Below are 19977 nucleotides of genomic sequence, written 5' to 3' on the forward strand. Positions count from 1 at the left end.
TCTACCGGGTAAGCATCCTGAGATGTTGTTGAACACCCTGCAACACACAACAAAGAGTTATCCCACCCAGAATGTCAATAGCAGCGAAGTCGAGAGACCCTACGTTAGAGGAAGGGGTAAAAAGGATGTTTTTAGAATTTGTATATCGTCTGCATTAGATTTTGATAATCTGATTTCTTTATTTGTTCAGCAAGCATTTACTGAGCATCTAATATGTAGGAGACTTGTTGGCACAAACAAGAGGAGGAACAAAATACAGTAGGGTATTTCCAGAAGCTCAGCCTACCAGGGGACACAGATGTGTAAAAGTGTCTGGATAAAAGCAACCGATGAGTAAAGTGGGCTTCTGGTGACTCACTGGTAAAGAATCTGCCTGCCAATGCAGGAGACAAGGGTTTGACCCCTAGGTTGGGAAGAGCCCCTAAAGAAGGCAATGGCAACCCACTCCAGTATTCTTGCCTGAAGAATCCACGGAGAGAGGATCCTGGTGGGCTACAGTCCATGGGGTCGCAAAGACTCAGACACGACTGAGCCACTAAACAACAACAACAAAGTAAATGGAAGAAAACGTGCTTTTATGTAAATTTGAGAAACTGCAATAAGGTTGCTGCTTCCCCAAAACATGGTCTCCAGAATATTAGTCTGGCAGGTACTCTGTCTATGAGGCAGACAGATCTTTCTTTATCCCAGAAAAACATCATGCAGCTATATACCTCCACCACAGTCTGGAAGAACATTACTATGGATTGCATTCTAGGCTCTGAAAGGCAGAAAAAGCACCTAGCATCCCCCTAGTGCCGTCATATGCCAACTCACTTATTCACAAAAGCAGAGCGAGCTATTACCATAGGCACTTCACAGGTGAGAAGACTGAGACTCAGAGAAGTTGCATAATACACAGAGTATGTCTTTACAGATCCTAGCACCCTCCCTTTCAGACTGTTTTCCCTTTTTAATGCTTGTGGTTTTACCTGCTTTAGTCAACTAAGCCTATGTTCCAAATCTCAAAAAATAATTGTTGGGGAAAAGAGAATTAAAATTGTGCAGTTACACATTCAGACTATTATTGGAATAACATTGCAAGAATATGCCAATAATGATATAATATTATTCAGCACTAAAAAGAAAGAGGAATCTTAAATGTGTGTTAGTAAGTAAAAGCGTAGAGTTGACTCATTGGAAAAGACTCTGTTGCTGGGAGGGATTGGGGGCAGGAGAAGAAGGGGATGACAGAGGATGAGATGGCTGGATGGCATCACTGGCTCGATGGACATGAGTCTGAGTGAACTCCGGGAGTTGGTGATGGACAGGGAGGCCTGGCGTGCTACGATTCATGTCATGGGGTCGCAAGGAGTCGGACACGACTGAGCAACTGAACTGAGCTAAGAGAAAGCCAATTTGCAAAGGCTAGACACTGTCTAATCCCAACATGTGACATTGTGGAAATGGTACCACTATGACAACAATAAAAGGATGAGTCGTTGCCAAGGGTTATGGGGAGGGATGAATCAGCAGAGCACAGAGGATTTTTAGGGCAGTGACACTATTCTGTCGGATAGAATAATGGTAACGCTAAATGCTCATGCTCAGTCACGTCCAACTCTATGCGCCTCCAGGGACTGTAGCCCGCCAGGCTCCTCTGTCCATGGGATTCTCCAGGCAAGAATACTGGAGTAGGTTTCCATTTCCTCCTCCAGGGGATCTTCCCCACCCAGGGATCGAACTCACATCTCCTGTATTGGGGGATGGATTCTTAACACTGAGCCACCTGGCAAGCTGAAGAATGATGGCAGATACACACTATTATGTATCTGTTTAAAGTGAAAGGGCTGCTTGAGGAGTTCTGTTTGAAAAAATGGTATATCCCCCTTGGGTGTGTCCCTCAGGCTGTTGATCCTTTGTATTTGTCCACTTTTACTGATGAAGCCTCAGCCCTTTGTTTTGTGAAAGGATATTTTCCCTTGAGACTTCACACATTCACACATCCTCTCTGGAAGCATACAGCTAAGAGGCAGTGGGTGGAACATGGGCAAGCTGTGGATTTTGAACTCTCCTGATTGATGGGTGAATATAAGTGTAAAGTGTAAGTCCCGTCAATGGACTAAACTTCAGGTTCTTCATCTTTAAAATGGAGCTGATATTGATAATTATATTTAATTATTCATTATCATCTGACTATTGTGCTAGAGAGCAAGGTCCACAAACTCAGGAATAATGTCTATTTTCTTCCGTATCGCTTCCACGGTACTGGCATAGAGCAGATGCTAATAACGCTGTATTAGGGGAATGGACGGATGAATACATGATGGAATGACACTGCCTGGCATGCAGGGTGATTGTGAAGCCTGAACAGCCAGTGTAGAGAATAATGCCAGGTGTCTCCTTTCTATAGCCCTGTGAATCTGTCTTTTCACTGGAAGCAATCCTCAACTGCCACCAGGAGAATTACTCCTGGCAATTAGAATAACCATAGGCATCCAGACAAAGAGAGATTTCAGGAATATGACTGACCTAGAGAAATGACACAGCTGCTCCATGTTCCCTGAACAGCATTTACAAAAGTAGGCTTCTGTTCTTTGCTAATTGCACACTGGAGAAAGCATGTCAATTTAAATGTAACCTGTTTCAGCCAAGGGATAGGCTATTTCTAGCCCATGTCTAACGGAATGATTCCCAAGAAGCCTCAAGCCTACTGATTCAATTAATCGAAGAAAACTTCTGAAGTTGAGATAGGCTTTATTTTAGACCCTGTTATCATTCCCCTTGATTCTAAAGAAGTCAGAATGAAGAACAGAAGGAGTGGCACTTGGCTGGAAGAAAAGAAACCTATGTTTTATTCTGACTCTGTCAATGAGCTGTGTGTACTTTGGGCAAATTGTGTCCCCTCTCTTGGCTTCAACTTATGGATTTAAAAAACCTAGAAATTAGCTACATCAGTAATTCTCCAGAGTACATGTTTGGAGAAAATACTGGATTAATATTCTGGTATAATTTTATACTTGGAAAAACAAAAATAGCCATCATTTTAAAATAGCAAACTATATATTTTGATTGGTGGAGGACTATGGCAAATACAGTGACTATACATGGAGCCTGTTCTTAACCATCACTCCCTCTCAATTCCCAAGGAAATATGCCACCATTTAAGGAGCTCTAGGTATGTGGTGTGTGTTGAATATATGAGTCTCAGGTATGTTGTTGTTTATCACAATGTAGAAGAGAGTAATTAATTGAAGCACTGATTGTGTGATTCTGATCCTTTTACCATTCCAGATCTCAGTGTAAAACATCTCATTTGAAATGATGAAGATGATTATTAGGATTTTAAATATTGAGTTCTTGCTCATGCATAAGGTATTTGTACTCACTCCTCAATGGCCACTAGATAAATTGTAGGAGAATATCTCAATTACATTCTGCATCATTTCTCTCCTGGATTTACAGGGTGGTGAATGTTATTAGTTATTAAACTCACAAGTCAATTTGCAAGTAATGAGATAATCGCTTTTCACGACAAAGGCCGAAGTTGATGGACCAATAGTGGGGTAGCCTCAGTTTATAGTCGTCAGGAATCTGGACACTTATAGTGCAACACACTCTGCACACGCTTCTCACATGTGGGGAGGAAATTCGTATTTATTAATTTTCAAAAGTGAGGCTTTGTCTTCTGATTTAATACTTTAGGTGGTTCACATTACTCACCCACAGTAAATGCTTACTGAGTTAACAAATGAATTAATCAGTTACTTACAGTCAGTACTTTATAGATGAGGACACTGTGGCTTTCCAGCGGCAGTCCGAAGTAGGGCTAAGACTCAGGTGTGTCTCGTGTCAACGCCCTGTTCTTCCTTGTCTCTTCACCTCTTGGGTCCCAAGATCGGTCCTTGACTTGCCAGGAGCATAGTACATAACACATAGGCTCCATGTGGCTCGAGTTATTTTTAGCTAAAATCACCTTCAAGATTTGAGTTATATATCAAGCAAAAGTTTATAATCTACAAAGATATCTGTAGAGATGACAGGGCAGTGAAGCAAGCAAGAAGAAAAAGAAGTAAAATAAGTAGATGAATATTGATCATCTCAGTTGGAGCCCTAACAGTGGCTTGTCAGCCCTCTCAATTCCATAACACCTCTGCTTTTAAAGCTTAGTGATGTTCTTCTGTAAGATGAATCCTTTTATGAACAGCATGTAGCTACAGATATTGAGGATGGTGTTGGTGACAAAACAATAAAAGCAAAATTAATCTATTAAATATAAGGGCAAGAAACTGAATTCTTGAAATAAAGTAATACCTTTCATGAGCAGGCTTACACTTCATTGGCAATCTGACAGCAGCTTTCTCCTAAGGCTTCATGAAAATTAACCCTCCTCCATTCCCAGGTGTAGAATATTTCAGTGGCTTTAATTATTACTCAAAAGCCATAATAGAAATAAATTACTGGGTTTGAAGAACAAATATGGGAGCTTATGGAGGAAATGGATCCTACTTGATAATCCAGTTAGTTAGGAGATAAAACATCACTCTCATCCCATTGCACTCCTCACCATTTGTCATTTTCTGGTAAAACACACACACACACACACACACACACACACACACACACACACACACGTGGGCTGTGTGTCAGTGCTAAAGAATCCACCTGCAATGCAAGAGATGCAGGTTTGATCCCTGGGTCGGGAAGATCCCCTGGAGGAGAAATGGCAATCCACTTCAGTATTCTTGCCTGGAAAATACCATGGACAGAGAAGCCTGGCAGGCTACAGTCCATGGGGTGGCAAAAGAATTGGACGTGATTGAGCAACTGAACAATAACAACACACATAAATAATACATACATAAATCACAGAACTACTTTTTAGTTGCTCTGAAACTGATTTTCTGGTGCTGAATGCAATGTAGTATTAAATAACATTTAGAAAATAGACACATAAATAATTCAATAAAATCAACAAGAATGCAATGATTCAGAGATAACCACTGTTAGAATGTTGTTAGACTCAACAGAAACTTGGGCAACAAATATAGGTAAGCAATTCACAGAAGAGAAAAATTCAGTAAGTATTAAACACATAATAAAATGTACTCAGCCCCACTGGTTGTTCAGGAAATTGAAAATAAAACAATGCAACAAATATAAAAGCTACCATGAGAGACATAGCTGAAGAAAGTGTCAAAGAAGAGAAACATAAAATCAAGGACATTACCCAGAAGGTAGCATACACACATGTTGTGAAGAAATAGAACGCATGTAAAACATCTGCTCTCCAGAAAATACGGAAAACATGCCCTCTCTTTCTCATGCTTTCCTTCCCTTTCATGTGCCTTCTCTGAATGATGTAGCTGTGAAGCCGTCAGTGTAGACAGAGCAACTAGACAATAGTGAGCAGGACTGCTGCAAGGAGCGTCAGAACAAGAGCAAGGAGAGCTGGGGGTCCATGCAGGACGAGAGGGGAGGCAACATTGACAGTGAGATCCCAAGCAGGGTGAGGGAGGCACGCCTGTTGAGGAGTGGCTTGGTATGGAGTGCCAGAACCTGAGCAAAGTAAGGTCTTCTTTGTAAGAGGGACTTGATGAAGAGAAGACTTGTCAAAGAGAGTCAGACCAAAGCAGGGTCAGGAGGAACGGCCTATGTTTGAGAATGGCCTATACTTGAGAATACATGTACATATACATATCTCATATATCTCCAGATGGGAGATAGCTGTATTTAGGTGAAAATTTTAAATGGCAGAATAACGTGAATATGATATTACTTCTGTAAAAGACTGATATCTAACAGAATATCATTAGCCCTAAGCATTTGTGCATGTGAGCATATACACTTGTTCTTAATGCACATCAATTTGTTAATGTGTTATCTTGGGAGACAGAAATGAAAATGTTATGGGATAAGATCATTAATTTTTAAATACAATTTTACATTGTTTTATTGGTTTGGAAGAGGGTATGTTACTTTCTTAATACAAAAAAGAGAAAAGAAGAAAATCTGTAAATACTTTATGTCCACTGGGGACATTTTAGAATGCTTAGTTTCCAAAGTGTGTTCCAGGGAATTGTATTTGATGGTAAATTTAAAGAATTCTTCCAAATAAGTTTGTGAATCTGGGGTAAAAAAAAAAACAAAAAACAACAAACAGCATTTTTTCCACTAAATTATTTATCATATGACTTAATAATTTTACTTGTGATGTGAATTTCTGAGATGACGCCTTCACTTATAGAATTTCTTGAATATTTTGACAAGCTGGAATATCTCAGGGAACCACTGCTTCATAAAGTCAATTTTCTGAAATAACTTGCTATTCCAACTCCCAAGACATTACCATTCTCAAGACCAATTCTTTTTAATCTTTTTGCTACCATTTGTACATAGTGTAGATCATATGGTAACAAAATTTTTACTTCCTTTTCCTTTGTAATGCTATATTGTTTTACCATTGAAGAGATTTTCATGGAATTCCAGTGTAAATGTTTATGCAAAATGTAACCAACAGAATCCTAAAATCACAATCCTAAATGTAATTAACCTGTAAATCATGTACTTGTGTACTTCACACTAAAAGACTTAAAGGGACTGACCAGAGATGGTGGTGTCTGGAGACAGGTGGAAAGCCTTCATGCAGAAAAGGAATTTGAAAACACAAAATCAAGGCAGCTCTGGTCAGAATGAAAGGATGTAAGAAATGAGCTCAGGATACAGACTCTAGCTTCTATTAAGAGAATAACCCGACTGATTAATCACAAAGACTTGAGGATGAGATGCAGTTCTACAGAGTTCAACCACATTTCTGTTGTTTAGTCACTAAGTCGTGTCCAACTCTCTGCAACTCCATGGACTACAGCCCACGAGCTCCTCTGTCCATGGGATTTCCCAGGCAAGAATACTGGAGTGGGTTGCCATTTCCTTCTCCAGGGAATCTTCCCAACTCAGGGATCGAACCCTTGTCTCCTGCATTGGCAGGCAGATTCTTTACCACTGAGCCACCAGGGAAGCCCACAGAATTTTGTAGAAGGAAGCAACACCTGCCGTTATGTAGATAGATCTGGACTATGGTTACTGAGACCTATAATAAAAATATTTATGTTTCCACATACAGTGAGCTGTCTTCACTGTGTCACAACCAATCCCTTATTCATAGAAATGGTTATCCCCTGAAAAGAAAACTGAAAGCCTGTCATAGTCCGTTCAGGCTGCTATGGAGGAATACCATAGATTGGGTGGTTTAAACAACTGACATTCTTTTCTCACAGTTCTGAAGGCTGGGAAGTCCAAGATCAAGAAACCTGCAGATCTGATGTCTAGTGAAAGCCTGCTTCAGGATTCTTGCCGTATCCACACATGGCAGAGAGAGAGAGCAAAGCCAAGCTCTCCTGTCTGTTCATATGAGAAAACCAATACTGCTGATAAGGGCTCCACCCTCATGACCTAATTACCTGCCAAAGTAATTACCTCCCACCTCCTAATGCCATCACATCGGGAGGTAACATATGGATGTTGGTGGGGACACATATAATAAAGCTACTCTGATAATTTATCTGGAAGCTGAATAAACCCTTAAGTGAATAATAGTGAGTACTAGCATTTTTAGAGTTGTTTAGTAATCTCACTTGCATCCATTATCTAGTTTCATCCAGCTTACCCTACCTGTGACAGTTAGGTACCATTATCTTAATGTTATAAAGAAATTAAGGCTCAAAGAGTTGGAGTGATTGCCCAAAGTCACAAAGTTAATTAGTGAGAGAGCTGGGATTTACATCCAGATGTTTCATAGTAAGTTCCTTCTGCTGTTCCATATATTCTTTCTCCAATACTAGGCACTCGATGATAAAAAACAAAATATAGTGGTATGTTTAACTTGTGGCCTATCCATTCTTGATTTTGTTTAAATCTGAATTTATTTTGTAGTCAGAGTATCTCTTCAGGTAATTTCTTTCAAAAAAAAAAAAAAAATACACAGGTGGCATATCTTTGTTTTTGCACATCTGAGACTGTGTTTCCATTGTCACATACTTGAAAGATAACTGGGATGTATGTAAAGACTTTGAATCCAAACCTCCTCCATTAAAATCTATCAGTTGTCACTCCTTACATCCTAACTTCTGATATAATGGAGTCTAAGCCAGACTGACATGTGTGTGTGTGTGTTTAGTATCCTGTTTATCTTTTTAAAATGTTCCCCTTACCTGAGCACTTGTCACAGTTTTCTTTGTTCTGACCCATCATAAATTTTGCCAAGGTATGTTTCTGTCAGTTCTTCTCCCCTGACTTCATCAGAGCAGCAAGAACCCTTTTGTCTTTACTTTCTAATCTAATTACTTATCAGGATTTAAAAAAATTATATTGTTGATGCCTATGTTGTAGTTACTCTGATTTTTTTCCTTGTGAACACTAGTTACTTTTAAGTAAAATTCCTTTCTCTGTCCTCCATATTTATCTTTTCTGTTATTTATCTCACTTTTATTTTTCTGAGAATTTCAGAACTCCTCCTAAAGTTTATTTCTTTAGAAGACAGACATTAATTAAATGTCACTCTGTGCCACACATTGTCCTAAGTGTTTAGAATACAAGACTGAATAAGAGAAACAAAAATCCCCACCTTTGTGGAGACTACAAAAGAAGATAGAATATTTCAGATATTTGTAAATAATCTGGAGACAAATAAGGAAGGTGAGTGAGTGCTAGGAGTGTGGAAAGTTGCATTTTTAAATAGGAAGGAAAAGCAAGATCTTACCAAGAAGGAAAAGTGAAAGTGAGAGTGTTAGTTGCTCAGCTGTGCCTGACTCTTTGCGACCCCATGGACTATACCTCACCAGGCTCCTCTGTCCATGGGATTTTCCAGGCAAGAATCCTAAAGTGGGTAATCATTCCCTTCTCCAGGGGATCTTCCAGACCCAGGGATTGAACCTGGGTCTGTCACATTGCAGACAGATTCTTTACCATCTCAGCCACCAGGGAAGCCCTAAGAAGGAAACATTTGAGTAAAGATCTGAAGTAGGTGAGGGAGTGAACCAAAGGGATATCTAAAAGAAGAACAGACTGATTAGAACAGCAAGTTCAGTGACCTTGACTAGCGTGGTTTCAAAGAAGAGCAGAGACCGGTGTGCCTGGTCTAGAGTGAGTGAGAGTGAGCAAGGGTAGGGAGAGGGGAGGGGTTGAGGGGAGTAGCGGGAGAGAAGGCCACTGGGGTAATACAAAGGCAGATCAGGTAAGGCCATGTGAAGAGATGGTAAGAGTAAGAATCTTAGCAGTTGCTCTCAGAAGACAGGCCAGTGAAAAGTTATGAGCAAAGAAGTAGAGTGAGCTGACTTTTAAAAAATTTTTATTCATCTAGTTAGCTACTTTCTTGGCTGTGTTGGGTCTTCTTTGCTGCACATGGCCTTTCTCTAGCTGCAGTGAGCAGGGGCTAGTATCTAATTGTGATGTGCAGGCTTCTCATTGCAGTTCCTTCTCTTGCTGCTGAGCACTGGCTCTAGAGAATGGGCTCAGTAGTTGACTCACAGGCTTAGCTGCTCCTAGGCATGTGAGATCTTTCAAGATCAGGGATTGAACTGGTGTCCTCTGCATTGCAAGGAGGATTCTTAACGACTCGGCCACCAGGGAAGCCTGATTTGCTTTTTAGTAGAATGGCTCTATCTGCTGTGAATAGGGCCAAGGGCAGAAGGAGAGACAGCAGTGAGGTTATTGCCATAGTTCTGATGAGAGGTGATGGTGCCACGAACCAGAATGATGAGGGAAGAAGTGGTGATGTGGTTGAACACTTAATGTACCTCAAAGGTAAGGTACATTAAAAAACCAATAAGACTTTCTGATAGATTGGAAGTGAGAATGTAGATTCTTGTCCTGGGCAACTGGAAGGACAGAGTTAAATTTTAAAACAGAGAAAATTCTAGGAGAGGTAGAGAAAGGAGCTCAAAAACACTGTTTGAAGAATGTTATCTGTGTAATTTTTTTCTTGGGGAGGGGTGGTTTCTTTTTACTCAAGATTTTATTTGTAATATTCATACATGTTAACAAACATAGTTGTAGTCCACTTATGTTCACTGACCTACAGAAGGGTTGGCAAACTTTTTCTGTAAAGGCAACATATATATATATATATATATATATATATATATATATATATATTTTAATTGACTTTGAAGAACAGATGGTCTTTACTGCAATGACTCAACTCTGTTATAGCATGAAACAAGCTATTAGCAATATATAGAAGAATGAGATTGACTGTATTCTAATAAGATGTATTTGAAAAAACAGGCAAGTGAGTCAGATTTGGCCCATGGGCTATAATTTGCAGAACTGCTTAATCTACAGTACCTTATTGAGTACCACAATTTATTTATTCTGCTGTTGATGAGCATTTGAGTTGTTTCAAGCTTGGGGTTTTTACAAATGATGCTCCTAAGAAACTTCTTGAGAATGTATTTTTGTGACCACATGCTGCTATTTCTATCTTATATAAATATAAGAAGTAGAATTTCTGTGCTATAAGGCATATTAATTTTCAATTTTTATAACTCTAATAATTTAACTTAACTCCAGTGATTTAACAACTATAATAATTTAACTTCCACCAACTGCCTATGAGAGCTCCTGTTTTTTCACAACTTTGCTATCAATTCAGTATTGTCAGTCTTTTAATTTTAGTACTCTGGTGAGCATTTAGTTGTACTTTGTTTTTATTTCAATTTGTACCACATGATTACCAACGAGGACGAACACTTCCACATGGTTTTGGCCACAGAAGACTTTCCTACGGGACTGGTTAGAGAACGGTGTACATATTCCCACTGGACTGTCTTTTTTCTCATTGTTGTGTAAAAGTTTCCTATAAATTCTGTGTATATGTTGCGATAATGTTTACCCACATGTTTACTATTTTCTGATATTCTTTATTCATTCCTGCATTCCTTGGCTTCCATGTGGCAGATATTTCATTGGCATTGAATCACTCCTTTTACTGTTTCATTAGAGCTGCTCTGCTGGTGATGAATTCCCTTAGTTTGTGTTTGTTTGAATCTCTTAAATTCACGATAATTCTTGAAGGGATTTTTTTCTGTGTTAACATTTTTGATTGTCTCTCATTTTCTTTCAGCACTTTAAAGATACCATTCCTTTGTCTTCTGCTTTCTATAGTTTCTATTGATAAAATCGGCTGTCTGTCTTATTGTTGCTCTTCAGAAGATAATATGCCTTCCCCACTTTCCCTTTTTCCTTAAGATTTTTATCTTTGTTCTTAGTTTTAGCAGTTTTTTATGATACTCTTCAGTATAGTTTTCTTTATATTCGTCCTTCATGGTGTTTATAGGACTTTTGGAATTGATGGCTCAATTTCTTTACTATTTTTTGGAAATTTGTATTGCTTTTTGCCTTTTTTCCCCTTTCTCCTCTCCTTCTGAGTTTCCAATTGTATGCACGTTAGACTTCCTTATTGGACGCTTATGTATGTTACACACTTTTCTGTATTTTCATTCTTTTGTCTTTATATGCTTTATTCTGGTATTTGTTGTTTTTCTTGATATTATATCTTACCACCTTGTATGTGTATAAGTGTGTAATTTTTAAGCTTTGTAAATATTTTGTCCATTTTCTTTTTCTCAGCAGCAAGTCAGTTGGAACTATATAAGCTGTCATTCAGGAAGAATGATTTCTGACTCTTCCTTCATTTTTTTTCCCCCACAAATTATTTTAATTATGCAACTGAAGTTTTGGTTTTGCTTTTTTAGTTTCCTTATCATCTTTTACAACACTTATCTGTATTTTCAGCTTATCCTAATATTGTTTCTCTCAGCTGATGTTACCTTATTATGATGATCTGCTTCTGTTTCCAAGAGGCACTATTTCTTTACTTTTATATCAACTGGTTTCTAAAATTGTGATCATTTTATTTCTATTAATTAGAAATAATTTTTCTTTCTATTCTATTTATAGAAAGAAATAAATTTTCTTTCTATTCTTCTGGACAAAGTTCCCTTTTCTTTATCCTGCAATTTTCCAAAAAGTTTTTAAAACTGGTTTTTCACTTTATTTGTTATTTAAGGAGAAAATCTTTCCAAACGTGTTGACAAAATTAGTAGATCACTATTACGCTGTTTCCTGTTAGCTACAATCTGGTCAAGTGTTAGACTGAGACCTATACCTGAATGGCAACTTGATATGCACAACTTTTAGGCAATTCTTAGTAGGCTTTCCTTGAGTATATTTTAATTAGACTAAAAGATAATCTCTTTGAACATATAAAAATATAGAATAAGAAGCATTATACATCCTAGTATATGTACTCCATCATATTCTTCCTGTTTTTACCTTGCTCTTCCTACTCATAAAACCACTTAGAAATATTACATTACCCGCTTGCAGCAATACAGACTGTATAAGAGTGTGTTTACGGTAGTCCAACTTTGACCATTCTATCAACATTTGTAAATGTCATTTTCTTTATTTGTAAAATAGGGATACTAAAGAATTGTTCTTGTAAGATTATTACTTGAAATGATGTGTGTAAACTTAAGAGCAGAATTGCTGGCACATATAATTAAGTAGACATTATCCATTATTAAGAAGAGGTGGCAAGAATACACAGAAGAACTGTACAAAAAAGATCTTCATGACCCAGATAATCATGAAGGTGTGATCACTCACACTCACCTAGAGCTGGACATCCTGGAATGTGAAGTCAGGTGGGCCTTAGGAAGCATCACTATGAACAAAGCTAGTGGAGGTGATGGAATTCCAGTTGAGCTATTCAAATCTTAAAAGACGATGCTGTGAAAATGCTGCACTCAATATGTCAGCAAATCTAGAGAACTCAGCAGTGGCCACAGGACTGGAAAAGGTCAGTTTTCATTCCAATCCCAAAGAAAGGAAATCCCAAAGAATTCTCAAACTACCGCACAATTGCACTTATCTCACACGCTAGTAAAGTAATGCTCAAAATTCTCCAAGCCAGGCTTCGGCAATACGTGAACCGTGAACTTCCAGATATTCAAGCTGGTTTTAGAAAAGGCAGAGGAATCAGGTCAAATTGCCAACATCCACTGGATCATCAAAAAAGCAAGAGAGTTCCAGAAAAACATCTATTTCTGCTTTATTGACTATGCTAAAGACTTTGACTGTGTGGATCACAATAAACTGGAAAATTCTGAAAGAGATGGGAATACCAGACCACCTGAGCTGCCTCTTGAGAAACTTATATGCAGGTCAGGAAAGAACAGTTAGAACAAGACATGGAACAACAGACTGGTTCCAAATAGGAAAAGGAGTACGTCAAGGCTGTATATTGTCACCCTGCTTATTTAACTTCTATGCAGAGTACATCATGAGAAACGCTAGGCTGGAGGAAGCACAAGCTGGAATCAAGATTGCCGGGAGAAATATCAATAATCTCAGATATGCAGATGACACCACCCTTATGGCAGAAAGTAAAGAAGAACTAAAGAGCCTCTTGATGAGTAAAAGAGGACAGTGAAACAGTTGGCTTAAAGCTCAACATTCAGAAAACTAAGATCATGGCATCCAGTCCCATCACTTACTTCATGGCAAATAGATGGGGAAACAGTGGCTGACTTTATTTTTCTGGGCTCCAGAATCACTGTGGATGGTGATTGCAGCCATGAAATTAAAAGACACTTACTCCTTGGAAGGAAAGTTATGACCAACCTAGACAACATATTAAAAAGCAGAGATATTACTTTGCCAACAAAGGTCCGTCTAGTCAGGGCTATGGTTTTTCCATTCATCATGTATGGATGTGAGTTGGACTATAAAGAAAGCTGAGCACCGAAGAATTGATGCTTTTGAACTGTGGTGTTGGAGAAGACTCTTGAGAGTCCCTTGGACTGCAAGAAGAGCCAACAAGTCCATCCTAAAGGAGATCAGTCCTGGGTGTTCATTGGAAGGACGGATGTTGAAGCTGAAACTCCTATACTTTGGCCACTTGATGGGGAGAGCTGACTTATTTGAAAAGACACTGATGCTGGGAAAGATTGAGGGCAGGAGGGGAGAAGGGGATGACAGAGGATGAGATGGTTGGATGACATCACCAACACAATGGACATGGGTTTGGGTGAACCCTGGGAGTTGGTGATGGACAGGGAGGCCTGGCGTGCTGCGGTTCATGGGGTCACAAAGAGTCGGACACGACTGAGCTACTGAACTGAACTGAACCCGTTATTTGTAGACATAACTAGTAGTACCAATATTTTGGCTGTTAAGTTGCTGTCTCCTTCTTCCTGCTCTGACCTTAACCTGGATAGAAATGGTTTGATGAACTTGGTGTCCAGGGAACAAACTATTTGTAGTCTGAAGACACTATCCATGCATTAAAGAAACTGATACCCAGTTTTCTTACAGGTACAGTTTCCTACCTTTGTTAAGGATGGACAATGGAAGAAGCAGAAAGCAGTCTAGAATGCCTGTGGGTGTCAAACATAACAAAAATGAGTGCATTAGGCTAATGCAATTCAAAGGGACTGGTAAGGACTGTGGAAAATCTGAAAGCACCTGCCTAGCATTTTACAGGCATCCATACTTCAGTTCCAGTTAGTTGATACTCCCTGGAAATGTGGGATGAATGATTTCACCATGAGGTAGCCATCCGTATTTGTAAGTGAAATCGTATTTTATATTTATGTAAATTCATTTTTTAAAAGACCCAGGATATCAAATAATCTGTATGGGCTATCTAAGGTGTATATGACTTATGGTATGCTATTTTGTAACTTCTAACCTCCAAGATAAAGCCCACCACGTTGTCAATAGGATCTCGTGACTTGGCTCCAGAAATCTTCTTAAAAGTTATTTTCCACCTCTTCTGATTTTAAGTTTGCTATCTGGTAATACCAAAATGCTCCCAGGAATCCTCTGACTGCCTTCTAAGCTCTAGGCTTCCCTAAGTGGCCCTAGTATAACTTTAATACCATTCTGGGCTTACAGCCATCATAGACCTTGCAACACAATTTTTCAGCATCTGTTTCCATCATCCTCATTCACCCAAAAACTTCTTGGGGCTGAAGACCATGTTGTGTCCACCTCTCTTCCCAATGCCTAGAACAGTACTGGACACATAGTAGGCCCTCAGGTAACATTTGTTAAATTGGATTGAATTTTTTTGGAAAGGGACATAGTAAGTGATATGATCATTCTTTGCAGAAGTTGAAATGTGATACAGAGGGCATGAGTGCAGAACACATATTATTCATCATTTTCTTTACTCCTTATTTTTGGGTCTGAAGAACCAAAGGCCTGGAAGATCTGTAAGGCAAAATATACTCGAGAAACTTCCAATAGTCTGATTTCCCTATATGCTATCTGATTACAACATCCAAATATCAAAGGTAAAATTAGTATAAGTAATACTGACAATAGCTATTGTTTATGAGGCTGCTGCTGCTGCTAAGTCGCTTCAGTCGTGTCCGACTCTGTGCGGCCCCAGAGATGGCAGCCCACCAGGCTCCCCCTCCCTGGGATTCTCCAGGCAAGAACACTGGAGTGGGTTGCCATTTCCTTCTCCAACGCATGAAAGTGAAAAGTGAAAGCGAAGTCATTCAGTAGAGTCCGACTCTTTGCGACCCCATGAACTGCAGCCTACCAGGCTCCTCCATCCATGGGATTTTCCAGGCAGGAGTACTGGAGTGGGATGCCATTGCCTTCTCCCATTTATGAGGCTACAGCACCAATTCTTTGCTAAGTAGTTTAAAGGAACTATGTTTTCTTCTATCTTTATGCCATCCGTAAAAGGCATATACTCTCATTTTTCCCATTTACCGGATGAAGACATAGAGACTTAAGAGAGAACATCCATGGTACTACAACTAGAAATCGGTGGATCCAGTATCCACACCCACGTCTGATTCCCCTTCACTTCTTGATACTTCTCACCAGTGTCAAGTGACATCAGTGACCTATGGATGATTTTCTTTTCCCTAAAGACCTGAACTTCAGAAGGAATCTACCCTCCTTTGTGACCTTATCACGAAAATTTTGAAGAGGTAAACAATCAGAACAGGATCAGAAGATAAAAAAGGACTTCATTTCCTTGCTTTGATTGCACCTCTAAGCATTCTTTTGGTATACAGATCCTTTAAAAAAAAAAAAGAAAAAAAAAAAAGAGGCACTCTAACTAATAGGGAGGTTTCTGAGAAATCACCTCTCCTTGCCTGTGACTAGAAGACAAAGCAAGGACCCTGGAGTCATGTATTCTTGAGTTCAAATCCCTACCCTGTTCCTTTATGAACTGATTACATTCTTTCAGGCTTATTTTCCTATATATAAAATAGAATTCATAAAGCTCTTCTGGGCTCACAGGTTTGTTATGAAAATCAAGTGAGAAACGCAGGGGAAAGTGCTTTTGGAACTGTAGAGCACCAGGCACACAGGAAGACTGGCTACTGTTTCGCAGAAACGACATCCCCAAGTCATTTTATGAGAGACGTGGAAACTGGGGTCAGGACATAGGCACACACTGTGTACCGTGGCCCTGCTTTGATACAGTGCAGAGGTTTAAGTAGCCAGCAAATCAGTGGGAATCAGGCTATGAACACTGGACAAATACAACATATTAATATGGACCTTTACTTTGCCAGAGACCTATAATTACACCTTATAATATTATATATATATATATTTTGCAGTATTATAATAAAATGCACATCCAATATATATTTTGCAGCATTTTAATAAAATGCACATCCATAAGCAATGAAAACTGAGAAGGAAATAACAAAAGAGATACTGGAAGGGAACACATACCTTTATGAGGATAGGGGGAAGAAATTCAGTATGCTTTTTATTAATACTTACGTAGCACTTGCCCAAACTCATCTTTGTAAGAATTCCGGCCAGGTAGATATGATTCTATCATACTTATGTCTATACAATAGGGAGGAAATTTCCACTCAACTGACAGGTGGTCCTGAGAAAACAAGACTGGGTTCTCTTTCCTTCCTGAGGCATTATGCGTACCAAGCCCAGCCTTCCTGATTTGAAGCTATGCTTTGTATGAAAAGCTGTTCTACAGTACAAACCAATCTCTCTCACCTTCCACCCCCTGCACAATCATTTTACCAGGAAATAAACAACTCACTTGTTATCAATTTATCATAGATTGACACTGAGAGAGTGCCCTGGGACCACGGGACTCTGTGCTACAGAATTAACAGATGTGCTTTCAGTAGCATTAAACAGTGCAAAGAGCCTGTCTCGCCAAAAACTCTCTCATTAACTATTAATTAAATAACTATAGATGCTTCACTGCAATAAAGAAACCAGTAGGTAAGTGAGAGAGACACTCCAGTAGATGAAAGCATGTGCTCATTAAGCAGGAGAAAGACAATCTGTAACATTTAAAATGAGAATAATACCGATAAGAATAATATTTATTGAGTATTTACTATATATCAGTCAGCATACTAAGCACTTGCATCGACTATTCAACTCTAAGAACAACTGGAGAGGCAAGCAGTATTATTACCTCAATTTTACAGATGAGGAAGCTGAGTCAGAGAAAGGTTAAGTAAAAACCTCACAGCTGCAGAGGCAGGAAGCCTACAAAGTCTAATTTAAGGTAATCAGTCATTGTTTTTTTTTTTCTGCTTTGATTTTCTTTCTTTTTTAATCATCAAAGGTTATAATTGTATGATATTGATAAGTACAGAGCAAAATACAATTAAGAGAGGACAAGTGCGCTACAATATTGTGTTGGCCTCTGCCACACATCAACATGAATCAGCCACAGGTATACATACATCCCACCCCTCCTGAACCCATCTCCCACCCCATCCCACCCCTCTAGGTTGTCAAAGAACACTGGGTTGAGCTTCCTGTTTTCAAATAATCCCTGGTGCTATTGGCCTTTCCTTGGCATAAGGACAGAAATTTTAAAAAATAATCATCCTTGGCTTCTAAGAGCTACTTTCTCTTTTTTTTTATTTGCCTACCTTATTCTACTTTCTGGGTTACAAGCTCACCTTTCTACTCAGTGATCACCTTCTACTTCCTGGGACATGAGTTCACCTTCACTTTATTGATCTAGTTCTACTTCCTGCATCCAAAGCTCACCTTTCCACTCACTGTTCTACTTCCTGGATCGTTAGCGCACATCTCTTCACTGGCTTTTATTTGCTTTTTGGCTCTCCTGACTGGAATGTAGACGTTCTATAGGTTCCCACTGAGCCTGGGAAACAAAGCATCGAAAATAAGAACTATCACCTTCATAGTTCCTGCCTTATGAGCGTTATCAAGAGTGAAAGAGACCTCTGTCTATCTGAAATCTCTTTGTCTTCAAAGTGGCAAAATATTAGAGAACCTAACATTTAGGCTGCGGCCACAAAGGGTCTTTAAAGACTCATTCTCTGAACATAATAAAGGGGTATTACAACTATGAATTCAGACCCTGTTGGAATGTTGTCACAATGAGAGTAATTCCGCCTAGAAGCAGTGAATCTGGAATACCACTCAACTTTTTTAATGGAGACATCTATGTATGAGTCCTCTTCCTTTTAAACACAAACATACATGCATACATAAATATCATGGGGATCAGGTTAACATAAAAAACTATAAGCTATTAAGGAACACTCCTAACCAGTCACTACTGGGTAGGTAACTGAGACTTGAGATCAAAGAAAACTAGGCTAGGCTCTGTCACCACCAACTCAGGTTGTGGAGCCTTAAAACTCCTGATCCATAAACAAGAAACAAGCTCAAACCTCTCAGCATATCTCCAAGTATAACAAATAAGAATAGTTAGCCTTTATTAAGATGTACTAGGTGCTAGGCACTACGCTAAGCTTCTAGTAGACATCATCTGAGGCCTCACACACTGGCAGTCTATGACATATTTATTTGTGTATTTGTATTTTTTTTTTTAACTGACGGATGTTTTAGTATTTTGAATCAGTTGCCTTTATTTAAAGCTTAGGAAATTTCACCATTTTCTCCATTAATGGCTATTCTTTTTTAAACAATGGCAAAGCTGAATAGCAAATGCCTACTTCAGATTGTACATGCACTCTCCAAACTGCTTCAGGCCCTACCCTGCCCTGTTGCATGGCATTCAGCCCATTCTCCTATGTATACAGTCTTCTTGGCTCCTGCAGACTTTTGTTTTTTCTTTTGACATCTACTTTATGCAGATTAGCAGGTTACATAACTACATCTCTTTTCAGAGATAGGTTGAAGTGTGCGTTTTCTTGCACAACAGTTCAAGCAACACATTGAAATTTCATTAAATCAGACTAAGAAGAACAGAAGAGGCTGTTTTTTTAAAAACATTTAAACTTTTTACTTTATATTGGGATATAGCTGATTAACAATGTTGTGATATTAACAATGCTGTGAAGGGACTCAGCCATGCATATACATGTATCCATTCTCCCCGTAACTCCCCTCCCATCCAGGCTGCCACATAACAGTGAGCAGGGTCCCATGTGCTGTACCGTAGGTCCTTACTGGTTACCCATTTTAAATACAACAGTGTGTACATGTCCATCCCAAACTCCTTAACTATCTGTTCCTATAGGCAACAATAAGTTAGTTCTCTGAGCCTGTGAGTCTCTGTTTTGTAAATAAGTTCACGTGTATCATTTCTTTTTAGATTCCACACACAAGGGAGGTCACGCGATACTTTGTCTTCTTGGTTCCCTGAGGGCTTTTGAATTTGCCATACCTGTGTCACATCTTAATCCCTAAAACACCTTTATGAGGTAAGTATTGCCTTTTCCTGAGAACAATTTTACTTGTATAAAATTGATTTTTTAAAATGTTGCTTAATACATACTAGTTAACTTTCTTCCTCACTTTTTATCCACAAAATTTGGTTGGATTTCAGTGTAGAAGGGAAGGCCTATTCTTAAAATTTTAATTAAATACAGCTAAAAATAGAGGCTCTTCGGTGAAGCTTTTATTCAAAGGGAATTCAAATGCAAAACTAAATCTGCCAATGTCCACTTTTGCTATTGAAGGTAGATGAGC

The 19977-nt window shown here is 38.9% G+C and overlaps 2 long non-coding RNA genes across 9 annotated transcripts in view; one reads left to right on the forward strand and one right to left on the reverse strand.

Moving 5' to 3' along the window:
• LOC139186875 (uncharacterized) overlaps window positions 1-19977 on the reverse strand; it is a 436582-nt gene that overhangs the window by 227810 nt on the left and 188795 nt on the right. The window lies entirely within an intron of this gene.
• The window catches only part of LOC139186877 (uncharacterized), a 116034-nt gene that overhangs the window by 86771 nt on the left and 9286 nt on the right, over window positions 1-19977 (forward strand). Inside the window, exon 2 of the long non-coding RNA XR_011570550.1 lies at window positions 19601-19709. This is a non-coding gene — a long non-coding RNA (uncharacterized lncRNA). The remainder of the gene's footprint in view (window positions 1-19600; window positions 19710-19977) is intronic.

The sequence above is a fragment of the Bos indicus genome, chromosome 14 (genome assembly GCF_029378745.1).
Source record: "Bos indicus isolate NIAB-ARS_2022 breed Sahiwal x Tharparkar chromosome 14, NIAB-ARS_B.indTharparkar_mat_pri_1.0, whole genome shotgun sequence".
Taxonomy (NCBI): Eukaryota; Metazoa; Chordata; class Mammalia; order Artiodactyla; family Bovidae; genus Bos; species Bos indicus.